Source organism: Benincasa hispida, chromosome 1 (assembly GCF_009727055.1).
Source record: "Benincasa hispida cultivar B227 chromosome 1, ASM972705v1, whole genome shotgun sequence".
NCBI classification, from domain to species: Eukaryota; Viridiplantae; Streptophyta; class Magnoliopsida; order Cucurbitales; family Cucurbitaceae; genus Benincasa; species Benincasa hispida.
The window spans coordinates 40,320,290-40,342,597 of record NC_052349.1 but is presented as its reverse complement, the minus strand read 5'-3'; the positions used below and the strand labels follow the sequence as shown (position 1 = coordinate 40,342,597).

The following is a 22,308-nucleotide window of genomic DNA, read 5'->3' as shown; positions in this document are numbered from 1 at the left end:
AAGGGTCATCATACTGTTGATTAGTTATATCCAATGGACATAGAAATATATATGTAGTGCGAAAAGTGCAGTTGTCGGTCTTTAGTGGAATGCCCAACAGTTAACGGATGGTGGATATCGTGATTAAAGAGTTTAGTCAGTTATTCACGTATAGTGGGAGCTTCTAGTTACAAGTCCATAAGGTCCCCTTAGTAGCTCAATGGATTCATATTCAAAATCAGTTTTTGGGTTAGTTTGATGTGTTCAAATTAACGAGATGAAATTTGATTATATATGATAGAATTAAATTTATTCAATTATATGTGATATAATTGATTTGATGTATTAGATACATTAATTGGATGAATTAATATAAATATGATTTATATTAAATATCATTAAGGAGAAACAGAACTATGGTTTATATATTACATATGATGTGATATTAAAACTATAGGTTATAAATTTAAATGATAAATTAGTTATTATATTTATTTATAATAAAAAAATTATTAGATAATTATTGGTAGTTATTTGTTTCTCTTTTAATGATTGAGTGAGAGGTTTCTATCAGTTTTAATAACTGAAGAATAAAAGTGAAATAATTTTCATTTCTCATGATCACATCACACTCAATCGAGCAAAAGAAAAAGTTATACGATAGCCTTTGAGAGAGTGAACGACGAGCGAGTTTACTAGACGAAAACTTCTCGTTTACTAGATGATCGAGTACCTAGTCTATATGATAGACTTAGCCTTTCTCCCAGTTACTTGATCGTATACATCCTCCTGCCCTCTACCAAATTCACATAGAGCCTACACCTCCTAGATTCTCGTATCGAGAATACCTAGGTAACCAAGTAGTAGTGTCGAGTGTTTCTGTTCGAGGGTTGAAGATTGAGTCTTACTCGATTGGGTTCGAGGATTAGACAGTTCGTTAGTTGCACTAGTTGTTCGTTGCATTCGTGCTCGTGATCGAGTTTGCATGGATGCGTTACTAGTGTTAATCGAGCGAATACTTGAAGAAGAGATCTTCAAACGTATGTCACTCGATTCCCTTTATTTTTAAATGAATGCATGCTGTAATTTACTCTATGATGCAAAATTGTTCTTTTATGATTGTAAATTCCTTTTTCTTTCACAATGGGTTTTTGGAATAATCTTACTTCCACTCAATGGTTCTCTTGTTTAAGAGTTTCTTCAATTGGTATCAGAGCCAGGTTCTGATACTCCAAATTCTATTGATGTATTGAATTGCATTTACATTCTTGGTGGGCTTTAAGCGTATCTACATTGCATTTAAGTGTTAGATGTATTTGGATGTGAATTAATGGAGTTTATGGGATGATTGCCTCTTTGTATTGCTTTCTTTTATATTTCAAAGCTAATTTGTAAGGGCCCCTATGTTTTTGGGCATTATTAACTTACTATCGAGTCTGTATTCAAAGTGTTTGAGTATGTAAAAATCGTTCATGATGAAGCTTCAAGGCATGGAGATGCATTTTACTTCGAGGAAGAAGACCAAAAGTTGGTCAGATCGTGTAGCCCAGGCTAAATGATCGTTTAGATTTGCTAGACGATCGTGTAGAAAAGTTCTACTCTATCGTGTAGCATTTGCTAAACGATCGCATGGCTAATGCTTCATGATCGAGTAAAAAGTTTAATCGATCGTGTTGCATTTGCTACTCGATTTTGTTGATTATTTCGAGGAAGATGACCATGAAAATAAAAGATTGGGGCCCCTAAGTATATCTGATTCTGTAGGTGTATTTATTTAAGTTTTTAAAAAGATTTTACAAAACCACCACAAAGATAAATGGATCTTCATATGTGACTTCTAATGTTAGTTATAAGGAAATTAATAAAATTCAGTTTGCTTTAAACGAATGGAGCAACATTACCAACTCTGTTCTAAGTATGATGGCTATGAATATGAAGATAAAGTTTGATAAGTATTGGGGTTCACTTGAAAAAAATGAATAAATTGATGTTTGTGGCTATGGTGACTGATCCTCTGTACAAATTAAAATACTTGAATTATTGTCTTTCCAATGTTTATGAGAGTGATGTTGTTAAGGATATGCTTGAGATTGTGAAGTTTTATTTGTATCGTCTATATAACTTTTACAAATCACATAACACTTCGCCTCGAGGTAGTCATAGTACTAATGATTCTCAACAATCAAAGACTATCACTATAAATCAAGATGATCATGGTGTGGACAATGAAATAGATGATACGTGGATAACTTTTAAGAGATTGAGAGAAGAAGAAAGTTCATTGGAAGTCAAGAATGATTTGATTTCTTATTTATTTGACAAGGATATAGAAGATAAAGATGATTTTGAGATTTTGTACTGGTGGAAAATGAACGGCTACAAATATCCCATTTTACCAAAAAATGTTCGAGATGTTTTGGCAGTTCCGATATCTACGGTGGCTTCTGAATTTGTGTTTATTTCAACAGGGAGGATTCTTGAGTACTTTCAAAGTTCTTTGACTCCAAAAACAGTGAAGGCCTTGATATGTGTACAAAATTAGATTCGTGGCGGCTGAGTGTTACTAAATCTCCATCCACAACTTGATGAGTTAGAGGCTTGTGAAAATTTTGAGTTAGGTAATTAAATGAAATTTTTATGGTACATATCTAACCTGTTTATTGTACATTTCTATATTATGCTCAAATAATTAATATATTTAATTTTGTGTGATTTTTTTTGTAGAGAACCCATCATCCTCTGTCTTTTTGAAATAAGGAATTGGATTTGGAGCATAATGATGATTTTAATTGTAAGTTTTATTAACATAAGATCAAATAGTATTATTACTTTTAAACGATCCTCTTAGTTTAATGTATTTATAACTTTTCCAGGCATTGAAAAGTGAAAAGACCAAGATGAAGAAGAAAACTCAATCAAGTCATTCCTCATGTCTCATGGTGCTTTTGAATGATTATTTTGAACTTGTAATTTTATGTAATAGGCTAATAGTTATTATTAAACTTGGACTTTTTGTTTCTATTTTGAATGATTTGAATGTAGACTTTGAATATTTTGAGTATGAACTTTGAACTTGAACATTTGAATGATTTGAGTTAGTTTCTTTTCAAGTTTATATTGAATTTATGGTGATTGTATTTTAAGGTAAATACTATAACTATTGCATAGACTACATGTTGTATGATTATTAAATTTTTAATTATTAATGTAATATATTTAGAATTTGTTCAGTTATGTAATTATTGACCCACAAAAATTAAATTGTTCAATGAAAAGGAAGTAAGGAAAAAAAATCAAAAAAATAGTCAAAATTCCAAAAAAAAAAAATCAAACTCGGTGACCCAACCCGACCCAACAGAAATTTTGGGTTGGCTTGGGTTGACTCTTCAAAAATGAACATATAGGATTCATTTAAAGCCAACTGGAATTTTCGTGTTGGTCTACAAAATTCCTCCCGGCACATATAAACCCCTACGAAAACCTAAATTAAAAAGGAAGCCTTCAAGTTAAAAATAGATCAAAATAAAATTTAAACAATATTGTTTTTAGACTGTTGTAAAAATAGCAATCAAACTCAATTAGTAGTGGTAAAAACCAAAAATTAGATTAAGTTTTGTGAGTTTACCGGACCAATATTTTTCTAACATGTTGCTCTACACTTATTGCAATGGTAATAGTTTTTTTATTATTCATAATCTATAGAATATTGTTAATTAGTTTTTATTATAACATATTTAAATAGGTTACACTCTTCTGATCACGACTGATTGATTACGTTTACTGAGAAGTATACGTGGCCTTAATGTTACATAATGTAGTAAAAGATTAAAACACCCTAATTCGTAGTGTAACATGTTAGTACAAAAAAAGAAAAGAAAATTCACATTAATGAAAACCAAACCCAGAATCAACCAAATATTTTTTTTTCCTAAAAATAATTTTTATTATTTAAACTAATATTTTTAATAAATTTTTAATTTACATAAATAATAGTAAAATTAAAATTTCATTACTAGAGTTTTAAGAATTAATTACTTGGTCGAGAATGGCAGGGCCACCAGGCTGGGCGATCCAGAAAACGGAATTCCTCCACCCTTTAGTCAAACGCTACATAAAATTGTTAGAGAAGAGACCAGGCACATTTTTAAGCATTTGGATTGTTAGCCCCACTTCCCTCATGTGCGCCTCGATCGCCCCCTCCGTCTCTGGCACCACTGTTGCTTCAGCCCACACCAGCTCGTACAACAGCCGCTCCACCACAAATCTGGATTTGACCCGATTGTCACCGCCATTGCACCATCTCCATGCTTGCCCCACCATCATGTCCTAGTGAGTCTCCGACAGGCCATGAAACTTGATGGTGGCGATCTTTGACAGACTGCCAAGACTCCGGCTCCTCTGTTGATCTCGGCTAAATCCTTGGCGAGGCGATATAGGATGCCACCAGCAAAGCAACCTTGCTGGTAGATCATCTAGCATTTGATGAAGGGGTGGAGGTCGAGGACCTTGAGAAGCTGTTAGTCAGTATCGAGCATGTCAACACCGGAAGTGGTGCAGAAGATGAGATGGTTGATTTTGGATTTGGGTTGGCCCCACTATTGTATGGCTTTTGCAACAGCATCTGCGCCCCATTTCGTCACTTCCACCACCGTAATGTCGTTGTGAAACATTTACTATATTTCTTTATGTTGTATCATAAATAGACGGTAAATCCTAACAAACAACCCAAGTAAATTAAATCAAAAACATGAAATTACAAAATTATTTTAACATCCCGTCAAACTCAAGGCCGTAGAGTAGGGATTAGCTTGAGTTTGCAATGTAACTAAGTGAAGCGCACAATTGAGAGCGCCTTGGTGAAAATGTCTGTTGGTTGCTTGATCGTAAATATGGCTTGAAGGGGAAAGGTGGAACTTTGGAGTTGGTGGTGGATAAAGTGTTAGTCATTCTTGTTGTGCTTTGTCCACCTCATTTTGAGCAATCTGAATAACACTACGATTGTCGCAACGAAAAATAGCTAAAGAAACCATGACTGAAATACCTCAGCTAGTTTAGTTTATAACTAACTTTATCTTGTAACTGTCTGTTGGTATGTGTTATAAATACCATTGATCAAAAAACAAAATAGAGTAGTTCATAATTTCTTTTTTCTGTAAACAAAACAAGTTGTACGCAATCTTCAAAGTGAAAAGAACGTGAATCTTTCTGTGGACGTAGGCATATTGGCCGAACCACATAATTCTTTGTGTTTCTTCTTCTTCTCTTTACCTTTTTCGTTCGATCGACATCAATCTTTTTGCAAATCACAAAAATACAATCTTGTTATCAAATCGTATCGGATTCCAGAGTATCGAGTTCAATCGTGCATCGATTTTCTTCTATCGAGTAGCATCGAGTCAGTCGTTTTCATCTTTGAGTTGCTTCGAGTAAAGACTAAGACTCATAGAGTATAGTCAAGTATCGATCAGTACTCATTGTGTTCCGTCGAGCAAAGAACAGAAACTCGTCGAGGATAGAAGGAAATTCCATCGAGTATCGAGCAGAAACTTATCGAGTATCGAGTATCTAAAGTCGAAGATTTGACAGAGCCTTTCTCAGTCATTTCTTCATCATCTCAGTATTGATTATGAGTAATTGGGCCTAGAGAAGATTGAATAACCCAACAGTTTTTGGAATCAAGGTATTTGAAGATCAACAAGGTCAGCATTCTTAGAGCATCAAGATACTCAAGAAAACCATTCTCGATATTCTGTCAGGTTAGTGATGACTGTTGCTAGATTGGAAATGGAAAAGTTTGATGGAAAGGGTGATTTTGGTCTGTGGAAGGCCAAAATCAAAGCTATTCTTGGACAACATAGAGCTCATAAAGCCCTTTTAGACCCGTCGACTCTGCCACCTACGTTAACAACTCAAGAAAGGGAAGATATGGAATTAATGCCTATGGAACTTTAGTTCTTAATCTCAGTGATAGCATCTTGAGACAGGTGATCGATCAAGACACGACTTATAAGATATGGGTCAAGCTGGAAGGTCTCTTTGCAACTAAGGATCTCCCCAATAAGATGTACCTAAGGGAAAAGTTCTTCACTTTTAAGATGGATTATGCTAAACCACTATTAAACAAACTGGATGAGTTTAAAAGGATAGTCTCTAAGTTTGAGAGCCTTGGCAAAAAGATTGACGATGAGAATGAAGCCTTTGTCTTGTTGAACTCTTTACCTGAAGTCTATAAGGAGGTAAAGAATGCCTTGAAATATGGCAGAGAGTCAGTTACCACCGATGTCATTATTTCAACATTGAGAACTAGAGACTTGGAACTTCAGTCAATAAAAAAGGAACAACCTGGTGAAGAAGGGTTGTTTGTCAAGGATAAGAACAAGCAAAATCAGTTTAAAGAGGCTAAAAATCAGTCTGGTGAAGAGTATAAACGAAAAACCAAACTGAGACGTAATTACTGCAAGAAGAAAGGACACTTGATGAGGGATTGCTACAACTTAAAATGGAAAAATCAGGAAAAAGAGAAGGATTAGAAAGGAAAACAGTCAGAAGCTTCAATGGTTGAAGGGTCCTACTTTTATTCTGATGTCTTAGCCTCTACTAGAAACAAAACTAACCAAATAAGTCCTCTTGGGAAGCATGACTAGGTACTTAACTCTGGTTGTACCTATCATATGACACCCTTTAGACCTTGGTTTAATACCTATAAGAAGGTGGATGGAGAATCTGTGTACATAGGGAACAATGAAGCGTGCAAAATCAAAGGAGTTGGTTCAGTATCCTTAAAGCTAAAGGACGGATCAATCAAGCTTCTCAGAAATGGGAGACATGTACCTTTGCTCAAGAGAAAATTGATATATCTAGGTATGTTTAACTCCATTGGGTGTGAGGCAGATGAAAAGGTGGAATCCTAGAGGTGATTAAAGATTTTAAGGTAGTGTTGGTTGGTGAGAACGTCAATGGCCTCTATATAGTAAGAAGAGTAGAGATGATGACTAGTGCCTACAATGTTTCAATAGCAAACTTGAAAGAGGCAAACTTGTGGCATAAAAGACTATCCCATATCAGCGAAAAAGGGATGCAAGCACTGTCTATACAAGGTTTACTGACCAAAGGGATTAGTGAGCATCTTTCCTTCTATGAACACTGTATTCTAGGGAAAGCAACCAGACAAAGCTTCACAAAATCTCAACATACCACCAAAGAAACATTGGATTATGTTCATTCTAACCTATGGGAACCATCTCCTACACCAAGCCTTAGTGGCTCAAGATATTTTCTAATCTTTATAGATGGTTTTTTTAGGAAAAGCTGAATATACTTTCTTAAAACTAAGGACCAAGTTTTTAGAAAGTTTAAAGAATGGAAAGCTATGATAGAAACACAAACATCTAAAAGGTTAAAATACTTTAGAACTGACAATGGACTTGAGTTTGTCAATGAAGACATTGACAAATACTGTAGTGAGAATGGTATAACTAGGCATACAACTGTGAGGTATAAACCTCAATAGAATGGGGTTGCTGAGAGATTAAACAGAACTATAATGGAAAGGGTAGATATTTGCTTTCTGATGCTATCCTATGTGAAAACTATTGGGCAGAAGCTGCAGCCTACACAGTGTATACCTTGAATAGGTACCTTCACATATCTCTAGAGTTGCTTACCCTTGAGGAGAAGTGGACTAATCATCCTCTTAATCTAGACAACCTTAAGCTTTTTGGGTGTGTAGGGTTTGTTCACCAAAATAAAATAAAGTTGAAAGCCAAAGCAATTAGGTGCATGTTTGTAGGCTTCACAGAGAGTGTCAATGGATATAAAATGTGGCATCTAGTAGAGAGGAAGTTTATAATTAGCAGAGACATCACCTTTAGAGAAGATGAGATGTTTATATAAAAGAAGAAAAGACTTGAGGATGAAGCTGAGTCATCTACCACAAAAATTGAGGGGGAGTTACCTACTGAGCAACCAACAAAATCTAACCTACCTAGTGACATAGAAGAAGTTGAGGATGATGTAGGGGAACAAGGGGAGACTGTTAATGAGCAGCCTGGCTTGAGTTAGTATGTCTTAGCTAGGGATAGACAAGGGAGAACCATTACCCCGAGATAGATATACTGAAATGAACTATATGAATTTGGTTCTAAATGTTGTTGTGGCTCCTACTAACCAAGAACCAATAACCTTTGAAGAAGCAACAAGTTGTGCTGATGCAAGGGATTAGATAGAAGCTATGAATGAGGAAATGCATTCACTAAAGGTGAATGGTACTTGGTCTTTAGTTCCTCTACCTAAGGGTTATAAACCAGTTTCCTTTAAATGGGTCTTCAAACTTAAGAAAGGTGCATCTTGTGATTAGAAACCTAGGTATAAGGCAAGGTTGGTTGTAAAGGGGTTTACATATAGAGAAGGAATAGACTACTCAGAGATTTTCTCTTTAGTTGTCCAACAAACCTTTATAAGAATTCTTTTATCCTTGGTTGCTCAAAATAACTTAGAATTATGTGAAAACTACCTTCCTTCATGGACATCTAGAAGAGACAATCTATATGATACAACCTAAGGGATTTGAAGTTAAAGGAAAACAAAATCTTTATTGCCTACTCAACAAGTCAATTTATGGCTTAAAACAATCACCGAGGTGCTGGTATAGAAGGTTCAATGACTATATTTCTAACATTAGATTCAAAAGAAGTTCATTTGACATATGTGTTTAAGTAAATACAAGTTCCTATAAGGACAAGGTTTATCTACTCATATATATGGATGATAGGTTACTGGCAGGTAGGTCCAAGGAAGATCTAAGCCATGTTAAAAACCTCTTAAAAAGGGAGTTTGATATGAAGGACTTGGGAGAAGCAAGCAAAATCCTAAGAAATGAAATTCTAAGGAATAAGGAGGAGTATGTTTTAAGCATCAATCCGTTTAACTATTGTGAGAAGATCCTAAAAAGGTTTAATATGAGTGATGCTAAACCTGTAAGCTTGCCTATTGCTCAACACTTCAAGTTATCCTCAGCCAACTCTCTTAAAGATTCTGACCAAGAACATAAAAAACAGATGTCAGTTATACCTTATAGTTAGGCAGTCGGAAGCCTAATGTATTTGATGATTTCTACTAGACCTAATCTCTCATATTCAGTTAGCCTTGATAGTAGATATATGTCTAACCCAGGTAAGAGACACTCGGAGGCTACTAAATGGATCTTAAGATATTTAGTTTGGTCTAAAAACTCAAGACTAATATATGAAAAATCAGTTGAACCAAACTTATAACATATATGGATATGTGGATGCTGACCATGCTGGTGATTTGAACAAAAGGAGGTCCCTAACAGGCTACCTATTCCTTTATGATCCTAATCTAATCAGCTAGTAACACTACAATGTATAGTAGCTAGATTTACAACAGGAGCTGAGTATATGGCTTTAACATAAGCAATTAAAGAGGCAATGTGGCTTAAGGGATTGCTGAATGACTTTGGAATAAATAAAACAGTGGTAAAACTCTACTGTGACAACCAAAGTGCTATTCATTTATCTTGAAATCCCCAATACCACACTAGAACTAAACACATTGATATAAAGTATCAGTTCATCAGAGACAAAGTATAGACAGGGGAAATAGAAATCTTAAAGGTTCACACATCAGAGATGTAGCTGACATGTTGAAAAAACTAGTTTCAAAACTTAAATTGGTCAAATATCTAGAACAAGTTGGTTTCGAACTTCCAGACACAGGGTAGATAGAATGGTCCGAATTAGGAAGATCTGAAGATTTCAGGCATTAAAGTCAAGGTGGAGAATTTGAAGAAACCGTGACTCAAATACCTCAGCTAGTTCCGTTTATAACTAAATTTATCTTATAACGGTTTGTTGTTATGTGTTATAAATACCACTGATCAGAAAACAAAATAGAGTAGTTCATAATTTCTATTTTTTCGTAAACAAAACAAGCTATACATAATCTTCAAAGTGAAAAGAACATGAATCTTCCTGTGGACCTAGGCATATTTGTCGAACCACGTAATCTTGTGTGTTTCTTCTTCTTCTCTTTATCTTCTTCTTTCAATCGACATCAATCTTTCTGAAAATGAAGAAAATACAATCTTGTTATCAAATCGAATCAAATTCCAGATTACCGATTTGAATCGTGCATTGATTTTCTTCTATCGAGTAGCATTAAGTCAGTCATTTTCATCTTCGAGTTGCTTCGAGTAAAGATTAAGACTCATCGAGTAGAGTCGAGTATCGATCAACACTCATCGTGTTCCATCGAGAAAATAACATAAACTCGTTGAGGATAGAAGGAAATTCCCATCAAGTATCGAGCAGAAACTTATTGAGTATCGAGTATCTATCATCGAGGATTTGACAGAGCCTTTCTCAGCCATTTCTTCATCATCTCAGTGTTGATCTTGAGTAATTGGGTCTAGAAAAGATTGAATAACCCAACAATAGCGGTAGAGTCTTTAGGGGACCCCATGTCTGTTAGAAGCCAATGAAGCTGTAAGCCTCTGAAGTAGCAACAACAAGCGCACGATATTTAGACTCTATGTTAAAACAAGAAACAACCGTTTGTTTCTTACTACGGCAAGAGAAAAAAGAATCACCTAAATAAAAATAGTAATCTATGGTGGATCATCTATCAGTAGGGTCTCCTGCCTAGTCAGCGTCAAGATATTCAGAGAGAATCGAGGATGACTGACAGGAGAACTAAAGACCATGCCCAAGTGTGTCTTTGATATAATGTAGAATATGAAGCATGATAGTGAAATGAATAGTGCAAGAAACTGACATGAATTGACTGACAACATGGACCACATAGGCAATGTCTGGACGCGTCATGGTTAGGTAGATAAGACTGCCAAAAAGTTGTCGATACAGGATTTGATTCTCAAGAGGAACATCATCAAAAGGAGTCAGACAAACATTTTAATCTAACATGTTAGTAAAGTGACAGAATGAGCTAAAAGATCAGACACAAAGCAATATCCATTAGGGCAAGATGTGACCTAAAGGCCAAGAAAATAATTAAGTGATCCCAAATCTTTCATCTTAAAGCGTTCTCCCAGGTAACGTTGTGTAGGATTATATCATCAGCAACAGAAATACAAGGATCATCTAAGTACTCAAATTCACTAATTTTGGCATAATATAAAGCATGCTTCTGCAGAAAAAATGGGTTTCAAGACATACCTCTTGTAAAACTTCTTCAAAGCTCCATCCCCAGCTGTTATCTTCTCCATATCTTGTTGTAGACCATCTCAAGATCTTCTCAACTATTCTCTTGATGCTCTAGATTGAGTTGTGGGACTCAAAATAAGCTTGAATCAAGGGATGAAAGAGAAAAGCTCACTACAGCAACTTTGTTGAAGAACCATTCTTCAAACCGAATTTTCTCTCAAAATTCTGTAGATTGCATGCCCGATTTTCACTCCAATCTCTTCATTATATTGCAGATTAACATGCAATGAGAAGAGCTGCATGAGTTGCAGCTTATGCTTGGAGAAGACAACGGCAAGACATTGCAATATGTGTGAGCTAGTTAGGTGATGGCTAATGGAAAAATACATTTTTCTATTTTGTGTTTTTGTTTTCTTTTCCTTTTTCAATTTTATCTCAAAATCAAAAATTTGATTTAAAAATCTATTTTGATTTTAAAATTGAAAAATTAATTATTTCATAAATTAATTATTAAATAAAACTTAATTAATTTAATATCAAATATTAAATTAATTTTAACACATATCCATCTTTATATATTTAAATCATATTTAAATATATAAATTCTCCTATTCCGTTTAATTCTAAAATTAAACATAATTATATCTCATATAATTACTAATTCCCTTTGAAGGTTTCAAATTAACTTATCACGCTATTCTAAAGCTAGTCCGTTACAAGCTAGTAGGGGGACCTCGCGGACCTACAGATCATGGGCTCCAATGATCCGAGATTAATTAGCTAAACTCATTAGACCAAATTAATCCCTATTCGTTAACTAATGGGTCATTCCACTAAAGCCCATAGTTGCACTCCCCTCACTGTAGATATATTCTGTCCACATGATTTAACCATAATCAGCAAGTCGACCCTTCAGAGGTTGTTTGTAATAACGGTTGGATCAAATATTAGCTTTACCCCCAAGATTACGTCTTATTTCTCAAGTCCCTACGGATCCTCTAATGAACAACTTGTTTGTGATCTTGTCACTAAACCAAACTCTCTCAGCCCAGTGAGAGGGTGAGGTCCCTTGTTCAAGACTTGGATTCAGTACTTGAGAGAAAAACCTTTCTCCTATCCCTAAATTGGGTAGGCGTGAACTTCGTCTTGCACCCTATGTTCTTAGCTATCTATTCGATCTTACCCCTGAAATGGGAATCTTATTGAGCTGGCGCTGTTGAGCCAACCTCAACTATGCAAATAAAAGAGAAATCCCGAATAAACAAGAGTTCATAGTTAGCTCAGGATTAAGATCGAGTTACCTAGGTCATCTAGGTGAAATAGTCAGTCTTAAACAGTAAATAACGTTATAAAGTAAGAGTGACTTATTTCTTGGTCTTGATCTTATGCAAACTCATTGCATAGGTTGCCCCCACTTCTCATGTCATAACATGTACAAATTAGGATCACATCGTATGTAGCACTTTACAACTCTTTATAACAATTACAAAGTAGGCCGCATCCAATGGTGTTACCAGAATAAGGTACCCAATCTCATTCATGTATCATAGATCATTTTGACTATTTACTCGAACTCAATCCACTCTTATGTCTCTACATAAAATTCAAGTACTCATACAATAGTCATGGGTCTTAGTTTATTGGATTTAGACTTTCGTGCAATTTATAAATTAATAACAAGTATATTGATTATAGAAAATGTTTATCATTTTACAAACTGCGAGTTTTTAGGATATAAAACCCAACACGTTGTAGCTCAGATATGGCCTGGGGATCATCACCAGTAGTAATCATTTCATCCACATATAAAAGGAGAATGATGTCATGAGGAGTCTTATGAGTAAAGAATGTTGAGTCATGAGAACTAGAGGAAAACCCAAGTTGGGTGACAGTGGAACTAAAGGTTGCAAACCAAATGCTTGAAGCTTGTTTTAATCCATATCATAGTGGTCGGAGCGAATTTCAATGCCCAAATTCGGACCAAATAATTTAATCGTATCCACCACAACAAACAGCTAATCTTAGTGGCAAGATCGGGTCGAACATAAGGAGCCTTCGAAATTCTTAAAGAAAGTGTTTTCAATCCAACAGTAACCAAAATGGGGTTTTGTAAAAGTTCTTTTGTTGTAAAAGAAATTAAATTACATAAAATAAAATAAAATGCAAAAATTTTATTTGAAAAAGCCAGGCTTGGATTTTGATGGAATTCACCTATTCAATATATTCGATCACAATATTCTCATTACTAGATATATATAATTAATTTTACCTAAGAGAATTAATTGGAACATCCAGTTAATCGCACCCAATCAATTAATTAGACTAATTTAAATCGATGAACAACATGCAAATTCAAATTGACCTAATTACATTAAGATCTAGGGAAAAGCTATGTAGAACATTCAATAGACTGTAATTAACCATTCGATTGACTCGATCCTAGGTTGATTAGAACAATGCTCATCTATGTGATTTTCAAGTACCCTAACTATTGCTTCTAATTGATTAACAAAAGATTACATATCACATATCAATGTTATCGAAAGCAATAATCATAAAATTCCCAAGCGTCAAATCTTATAATAATAAATATTAAAAACATAACAAAATTCAAAATTACAAAAAAAATGCTAGCTCGAAATCTCACAAACCATCAAATAGGTGAAAAATCCTAAACGCCCAAGCTAGATCGAATACCTTACCTCATGATAGTCATGGAAAACGTCAAGGTAATATCTTGTTACAATCTCAAACTAAAATAGAAGAAAAGTTTAGAGAAATTGAAGTAGAAGACAGATGAAATCGTCAGAAATCGAGACTCTTGACCTAGGCAGCTTAAACTACATTTTATAGTTATAGCCGCAGTGTTGCAATGTTGGTAGGAGCGTTGCAACGTTCCAATCGAAAATTAGACCTAGAGCGTAAGGCAATCGTCACGACATAACCCTGCATCCATGTTTTCTGCCTTTTAGCATAGTGTTCGAGTGTTGCGATAGGGTTGCAACGTTACGACATAGAGGCATTTTGGTTATTTTCCTCCTTTAAAGCCTGAATGCTCAAACTATCTCCATTTTGCTTCAAATTAACTCTATTTAACTCCAAAGGCTTGATTTTACCTCTTGAGTGCTCAATACCTAAAAAATAAATTAACAAACATATAAAATCCTAGAACAACCCCAAATTAAGAGAATCTAGATAATACATTTTTAATGTTATCAAATACCCCTAACTTAATTCTTGATTTTCCTCGAGCAAGGTAGAATAAAACATACAGTAACACAAATGATATGTTCATTCACATTTCATGGTTCGTTACATAATTCGCTACAGTCAATTAGGATAAGATTTGCAATCAAGAATGAAATCTGATTACTAATCAATGAAGCACATTTTTTAAAAAAAAGATTTAAAATCTATTCATGCATAAGTGAACCTAGAGTCTTACTAGATAAGCTTGTACAACCCAGAAAGATTTTATAAGTTTCTCAATTTGTTTTTCCCCTACTCTGGCTTGGTTATCGACTTTAGGCATACCAAACTTGCAAAAAATAAGAAAACACTAAGACAAGGGTGCCTAACACACACATACAAAACATAGATGGCATTCCATTTACCTAGTGGGCTAGCTTTCTCATTCAACCGTGGGGAACCTATCCACTCTTTTCCCGCGAGGCCTTAACTTACAGTGAGGTAGCTCTCTTCACCTCTATCCATTCACACACAAACACTTTTTTTTTTTTTTTTAACAAGCGAGCTAACATTTGCTTCTTTTTTTATTTAAAAAAAAAAAAAAAACTAGGCTTCTTTTATCCACATTATCTAGTTTTGCTCTAAAACAAGTAAGGTTACTCTAAACCCAAACATGAGTTATTTGAGTTGAAAACAAAATCTAAACCAAATAATACAATTCTAGGTTTTCAAGACCTAAGTTCACAAGAATAATGACTTAAAGATACATGAAAGATAAGAATAATTATTAAAACTTGGCTAAAAATCATGATCATGCTTTTCAAACATTATCTCATACAAATTTAATTAAAGAGGCTGCATCATAGACAAGTCATCATAATGAACCACAAAACATGAGCTAACATGCATAAAAGCACTAAAACAAAATAGCCCGAGCTCAGATGTTCAAAGGCTCCAACCAGAACACAGACGTATGACACCTTAAACTTAAAATCTAACATTGTTCCCAATGTGATAAGAATAGAAAAATGCAAAAATTCAATCCCCAGAAACGATGCCAATTTGGTCGAAATGGATTTCACCCCCAAATTAGGACCAAATAATTTAACCGTATCCACCACAAAAAACTTCTAAGCCTCCATCTCCCACCCCCAACTTAGGAGGTTATCCACTATCCTAAAAAATAGAAGTATTGAAACACATAGGATAAGTGGGAGAAGAAGAACCAATCATACAATTGTTTTCAATTTTACCTCTCCGATCAATTTGGAGAAACCCTTTGTCCACATCGATAATAGCCTTAACTGTCTTAAGAAATGGTCTCCCTAGCAAAATAGATAAATTAGAGAGAGAGGAAAAAGCATTCACATCCAAAACATAAAAAGCAGTAGGAAACATTAGATCATTAACTCTAATCAGCATGTCTTTCACTAATCTAAACGACCTTATGATAGAGTGGTCAACTAACTACACCAAAATATCATTTGTGTGATGGATATAGGACTGGAATTCATAGAAGACAGGAACAGGCATAATATAATATTGGACCCTAAATCTAGCATGGCATGCTCAAATTCCCTACATCCTATTTGACAAGGTATAGAAAACATGCCTGGGTCTTCCAGCTTAATAGGTAAGTTACCTGTGAGAACCACCTTCTACTTGAGTATCTGTTATTTCTTTTCCTCTTTCTCAAAAACTTCAAAGTTACTTTCTTTAGGAATATCAACCCAAACCTTCTTGCCCTTTGCAATAGGGCTTTTGCCTCCAAATGACTGGACAGACTCCACCTCGTCCTTGAGTGATCTTCCCTGAGAAATAGTAAACCTACTAGGGAAAGGAACACGAGGGATATTCATTTTAAAATTTAATGGTGGATCAAATCTTATACCTCGTCTTCTAGTGAGCTAGCAATCAGGTTATCAACATCTTCAACACTTTCTTCACTTACGACCTTAACTGGATCATCAACAAGCGAGTCAGGGTTCACATAATTCACAGCAGAAGGGCACTAACATTACACACATTAGGAACTAGTTTGGGAGGAAACTTCCCATATTGGGTGTCTAACCTGCTAACTGCATCGACCAGTTGTGAGATCTGAGAAGTTATACTACTCATATATGAAACAATAGTCTGTTGGAATCTCTCCTGGTTCTGTTGAATCTGCATGGTAGACTCTATCAGGCTTTTCACTATGTCCTCCAACGACATACTCGAACTACTCTATCCCTGGTGTCCCTGGTTTCTCCATCGACTGTTGTACATCCGATCGCCTTGCTGATTTCTAGCATAATTTACCTCAGCAATAGGCTCCTAAGATTGTGACCTTGCAGAGAAACCTGTCTCACAACCGTAGAAAGTTTACAAATTTTAGCTCCAACATCATTTACCTTTTGTGAAGATGTGGTTGACTAAGAGACACGATTTCTGGTTCCGAACTACTTGTTATTCTCAACCATTAGGGAAATAAAGTCCATAACTTGAGAGAGAGTTTTATTCACAAGTCCTCCACATGCAGCTGCATCGATGTTACTTTTCTCCTATTGTAATAAACCCTCATAAAAGTAGTGAATCAGGAGGTGATCTAGGATCTGATGATTCAGGAAGCCAGTGCAGAGGCACTTAAACCTCTATCAATACTCGTATGAACACTCTTCATGTTCCTATAAGTTCCTATAAATCTCTTTTCTTATTTTGAAGGCTATCAGTATGGTCTCCTACCCAATCAGTAATAGGGTATTCAGAGAGAATCAAGGATGATTGAGAGGAGAACTAAAGGCCATGTTGTATTGTGCCTTTAATATAACATAGAATACGAAGCACAATAGTTAAATGAATTGTGCGAAGAGCTGACATAAATTTTCTGACAACATGGACCACATAGAGAATGTTTGGATGTGTCATGGTTAGGTAGATAAGATAACTAACAAGTTGTCCATATAGGGTTTGATTCTCAAGAGGAACACCACAAAAGGAGTAAGACAAACATTTGAATCCAACAATGTTGGTGAAGTGACAGAATCAATGATGGCAGAACGAGCTAAAAGATCAAATGCATATTTTGCTTGAAATAAGTAATATCCATTAGAGCAGGATGTGACCTGAAGGCCCAGAAAATAACGAAGTAGCCAAAATTTTTCATCTCAAAGTATTATCCCAAGTAGAATTGTAGATCGAATATGGTTTGAGGATCATCACCAGTAATAATCATGTTATCAACATATAAAAGAAGAAGAACGATGCCATGAGGAATCTTACTAGTGTAGAGTGTTGAGTCATGAGACAAGAGGTAAACCCAAGTTTGATGACATTGGAACTGAATGTTGCAAATCAAGCACATGGGGCTTTTTTTAGTCCATATAATGCACAGTGGTCGGAGTGGATTTCTTTTCCCAAATCTAGACCAAATAGTTTAACTTTGTCCACCACAACAAACTTCTAGTTTTAGTGGCAAGACTTGGTCGAACACAGAGAGCCCTCAAAATTCTTAAATAAAGTGTTTTTAGTCCAACAATAACTAAAAAGGGGTTTTCTAAAATATGTTTTGTTGTAAAAGAAATTACATTGCATAAAAGGAAATAAAATGTAAAAATTCAATTTGAGAAAGCCTAACTTGGGTTTTGATAGAATTCACCTATTTAATATATTTAATCATAGGATTCTCATTACTAGAGACATGCAACTAATTTGACCTAATCAAGTTAATTGGAACAGCCAAATAATCCGACCTAATCAACAAATTAGACCAATTTAAATCAATGAACAACATGCAAATTCTAATTGACCTAATTGTATTAAGATCTATGGCAAAGCTATGTTGAATATTCAACAAGGAACCGCCTTAATTAAACATCTATTGATTTGATCCTAGGTTGGTTAGAACAATGCTCATGTAGGTGATTTGTAAGATACCCTAACCTATTGCTTCTAATTGATTAACAAAAGATTCAATGTCATATATCAAATGTTAATCAAAATCAATAACCATAAAATTCTCAAGCATCATATCTTATAATCATAAACATTCAAAACATGACCGAATTCGAAATTACAGAGAAACGTTAGTTTAAAATCTCATAAACATCAAATAGGTGAAAAATCCTAAACACTCAAGCTCGATCGAGTATCTTAGCTTATAATAGTCATGGAAAATGCCAAGGTAATGTCTTGATACATTCTCAAACTGAAATAGAAGAAAAGTGGACAAAAGTTTAATTAGGAGACGACTGAAATCTCATAAATCAAGACTTTTGACCTAGGCGGCATAAATAAAATTTTATAGTTGTAGCAGCAGCTACCAGCGTTGCAACGCTCTAGCCGCAAATCAGACCTTAAGTGTAAGGCAAGCGTAGGGAAAACATCGTGACACTACCCTGCATCCATGTGTTCTGCTTTCTAACATAGCGTTAGAGCATAGTGATAGGGTTGCAATGCAGCGACACAGGGCATTTTGGTCATTTTTTCTTCGTTGAAGCCAATGCTCAAATTACCTCTAATTTGCTTCTAATTAATCCCATTTAACTCCAAATGCTCGATTTTACCTTTTGAGTGCTCAATGCCTACAAAATAGCAAAATAAAAACATAAAATCCTAGGACAATTCTGAATTAGTTGGATCCGGATAGCACATTTTCAGTGCTATCACACGACGAAGAAGACAAACTTTTTAAGGTGGAGGAGAGGTAATAGGTGGGGGCTTCACATATACCTCTTCAAATAGTGTGCCATTTGGAAAGAATTTTTAACATCCGTTTAAATAAGAGGCCATTGTTTAGTAGCTACTATGACCAAAAGACTCTGATATAGATGTCTTTCTGGCAATAAGAGCAAAAGTTTCCTCAAATCAACACCATACTCTTGAGAATACCTTTTATCCACCAGACGAGCCTTATAACGTTCAATGAACCCATTAGAGTGAGTCTTGATTTTATAGATCCACTTCCATCTGATAGGTATCTTGTCAGAAGGTAACTCAACATAATCCCAAGTATGAAGTTCCTCATTTATTGCTTCCTACCAGAGAGGGTTAGTACAGGCCTTATGATAAGATAAAGGTTCGACTAAAGACATGATAGTGGAAAAAAAAGTGATAGTCTTTGAGATGGTGAGGAGCTTCTCTTACCCAGATGGATTGATGAAGGGGCTAGGATCAGGTTCCACATCGAGAGTAGACAGTAAATTCGAGAGTGCAACGGTGGAAGAAGATTGATCGAGCTCTAAGATAGGAAGCATAGAAGGATCGAGATCAGGAAAAGAGGTACAAACAGGAAATAAATTGGTGGAAGGATTAGTGAAGTAAGGGTAGGGGCTAGTTAGGATGCATGAAATGGAGAAAGACTAGAAAACTTACGATGTTCCCAAAAAGTGACATGACGGAAAATACGTAACCGTTAGAAATAGGATCCCAACATCAAAACACTTTATGTCCAGTTCCATAACTAAGAAAACAATATAGACAAGCACAAGGTTCATGTGTGGTATGTTCATGAGGATGCAGTAGAACAAAACATGCACATCGAAAAAATTTAAGATGAGAGTAAGAGGAAGAAGTACCATGCAGTCGTTCAAAGGGAGATAATTTTTGAATAGTAGAGAAAGGAATACGATTGATGACATAAACACAAGTTAGGATAGCCTCACCTTAAAACATCTTGGGAAAGATGTAGAGAGAAGTTAAACATGAATAGAATCAAGGTTATTACGATGTTTTCGTTCTGCTCGTCTCTTTTGTTGAGAGGCATAAGGATATGAGTGTTGGACAAGAATACCCTATTGTGTGAGAAAATACAGGAGGTGAGAGTCCTAATACTCCATTGCATTATCTGTGCAATGGATTTTGATGGTTTGAGAAAACTAAGTATGAACTATTTTGGCAAACTTAATGTAGATTTGAGGTAAAGAAGAACGACTCCTAAGAAAATCTATCCAAGTAAAATGAGAGTGTTCATTAAAAACTAACAAAAAAAATATCGATAACCATTTACTATAGGAGTAGGAGCAGGAGCAGGACCCAAAACATCATAATGAATAAGACCAAATGGTTTATCACATAATGAAGCTGAAATGGAAATATAAAGAGGGTAGTTTTTCAAGTTTGCAATGTAAACAGCCAAATGAACTAAATTTAGATACATTATTAAAAATACCAATAGAAATTAAATTACAATGTTTGTCAGAAGATTAAACAAATAAAATTTATACTTCACTGAACCACTACTTATACTACTACGTAGCACAAGTGGCAAGTATGGGGTCGAACAACACAAAGGCCAAGAATTAAATCACTCCCTATTGGGATTGGTGTCCTAATTCTCCCAGAGTTTTGTAGTTTGTAATCTATACACATTGTTATGAATAAAATAAGAGTTATTTTATTTGGCATTTACTCATATCCAATAAACAGAGCTCCATGGTTATATGTAAAATTAAGCATGTATATGAAATATACAAGTGGATCATGCCTTAAGTGATAACCTAAATAGGTCTATAGTATAAGGATCAAGGAGGGATACCTGATCCTGGTGAAACTACGAATACGACCTGCTTTGTAGAGGTTTACAAGTGTTGTGAACTACTATAGATGGTAGATCCTGACCATTCATGTGGAGACATGCGAGTGGGGATGTTCTATACAAAGAGTTTGTATAAGACCAGACCACAAGATAACTAGTCTCTGTATATAACACTATTGATACTGGAGACTTACATCTCACCTAAATGACCATAGGTGACATGACCTTAATCCTGAGTGTTTTGGGAACTCCTACCTTTGAAGGCGGTCCTTTGATTAGTATGGGTGAGAGTGGTCAGATTGTCAACTCAACATGCCTACCTTTTTGAGAAATTGTCTAATTTGGGAGCTGAGAACTCAGTTACACAAGATGGAATTCACTCATTCCCCGAAGTGGAGGTAAGTAGATAGATTGCTTCCTTAAGGGCTGATTCTGGGGTTTGAACATAGTGGCCACAGATTCTCTTTGGAAGAGAGGACTCAGTCATAGTAGAACTATGACTTATGTTCATTAGAGGGATCAGTGGTACTTAATGAGTTAGATGTTGGAATGTATCAGCAACAACAGAAGCAACAAGGATCATTTAAGCACTCTAATTCATTAATTTTGGCAAAATATAAAGCATACTCTTGTAGAAACAAGTGAATTTCATGACATATCTTTGTAAAACTTCTTCAAAGCTCGGTCTTCAGTTGCAATCTTCTCCAAATCTTGTTGTAGACCACCTCAAGATCTTCCCCACTATTCTCTTGGTGCTCAAGATTGAGTTGTGGGTCTTAAAATAAGTTTGAATCGAGGGATTATGAAGAGTTGCTCATAGCAGCAATCTTATTGAAGAACACTTTCTTCACCACGAATTTTCCACTAAAATTCTATTGATTCCATGCCAAAAATTCACTCAAAACTCTTCAATATATTGCAGACCATCATACAAGGAAGAGAGTTGCATGAGTTGCAATTCATGCTTGGAGTAACACAAGGTAATGGTGATGGATCTTGTGTGAGCAAGTAAAAGATGGATAATGGAAAAACTTGCTTTTCCATTTGTGTATTATACGAAATTTTCAATTTCCATCCAAATCAATTTCAAAATTAGTTTTGATTTTAAAACTGAAAATTTTATTAATTTTATAAAATTAATTTCATAAGTTAATTTTTAAATAAAAAAATTAATTTAATATCAAATATTAAATTAATTTTTACACATATCCATCTTTATATATTTAAATCATATTTAAATATAATTCTCCTATTCTATTTAATTCTAAAATTAAACACGTAAATATATCTCATATAATTACAAATTCCATTAATTCTAATTTGAACATTTCAAATTAATTTATCACGTTACTCTAGAGCTAATCCATTACGAGCTAGTAGGAGGACCTCGTGGACCTACAGATCATGGGCTCCAACGATCCAAGATTAATTGGCTAAACTCTT

General features: G+C 35.0%; 1 pseudogene; it reads right to left on the bottom strand.

Annotated features, from left to right (window-relative positions):
* Positions 1–3,999: 3,999 nt before the first annotated feature.
* Positions 4,000–22,308, bottom strand: part of LOC120077343 — a 37,509-nt pseudogene continuing 19,200 nt past the window's right edge.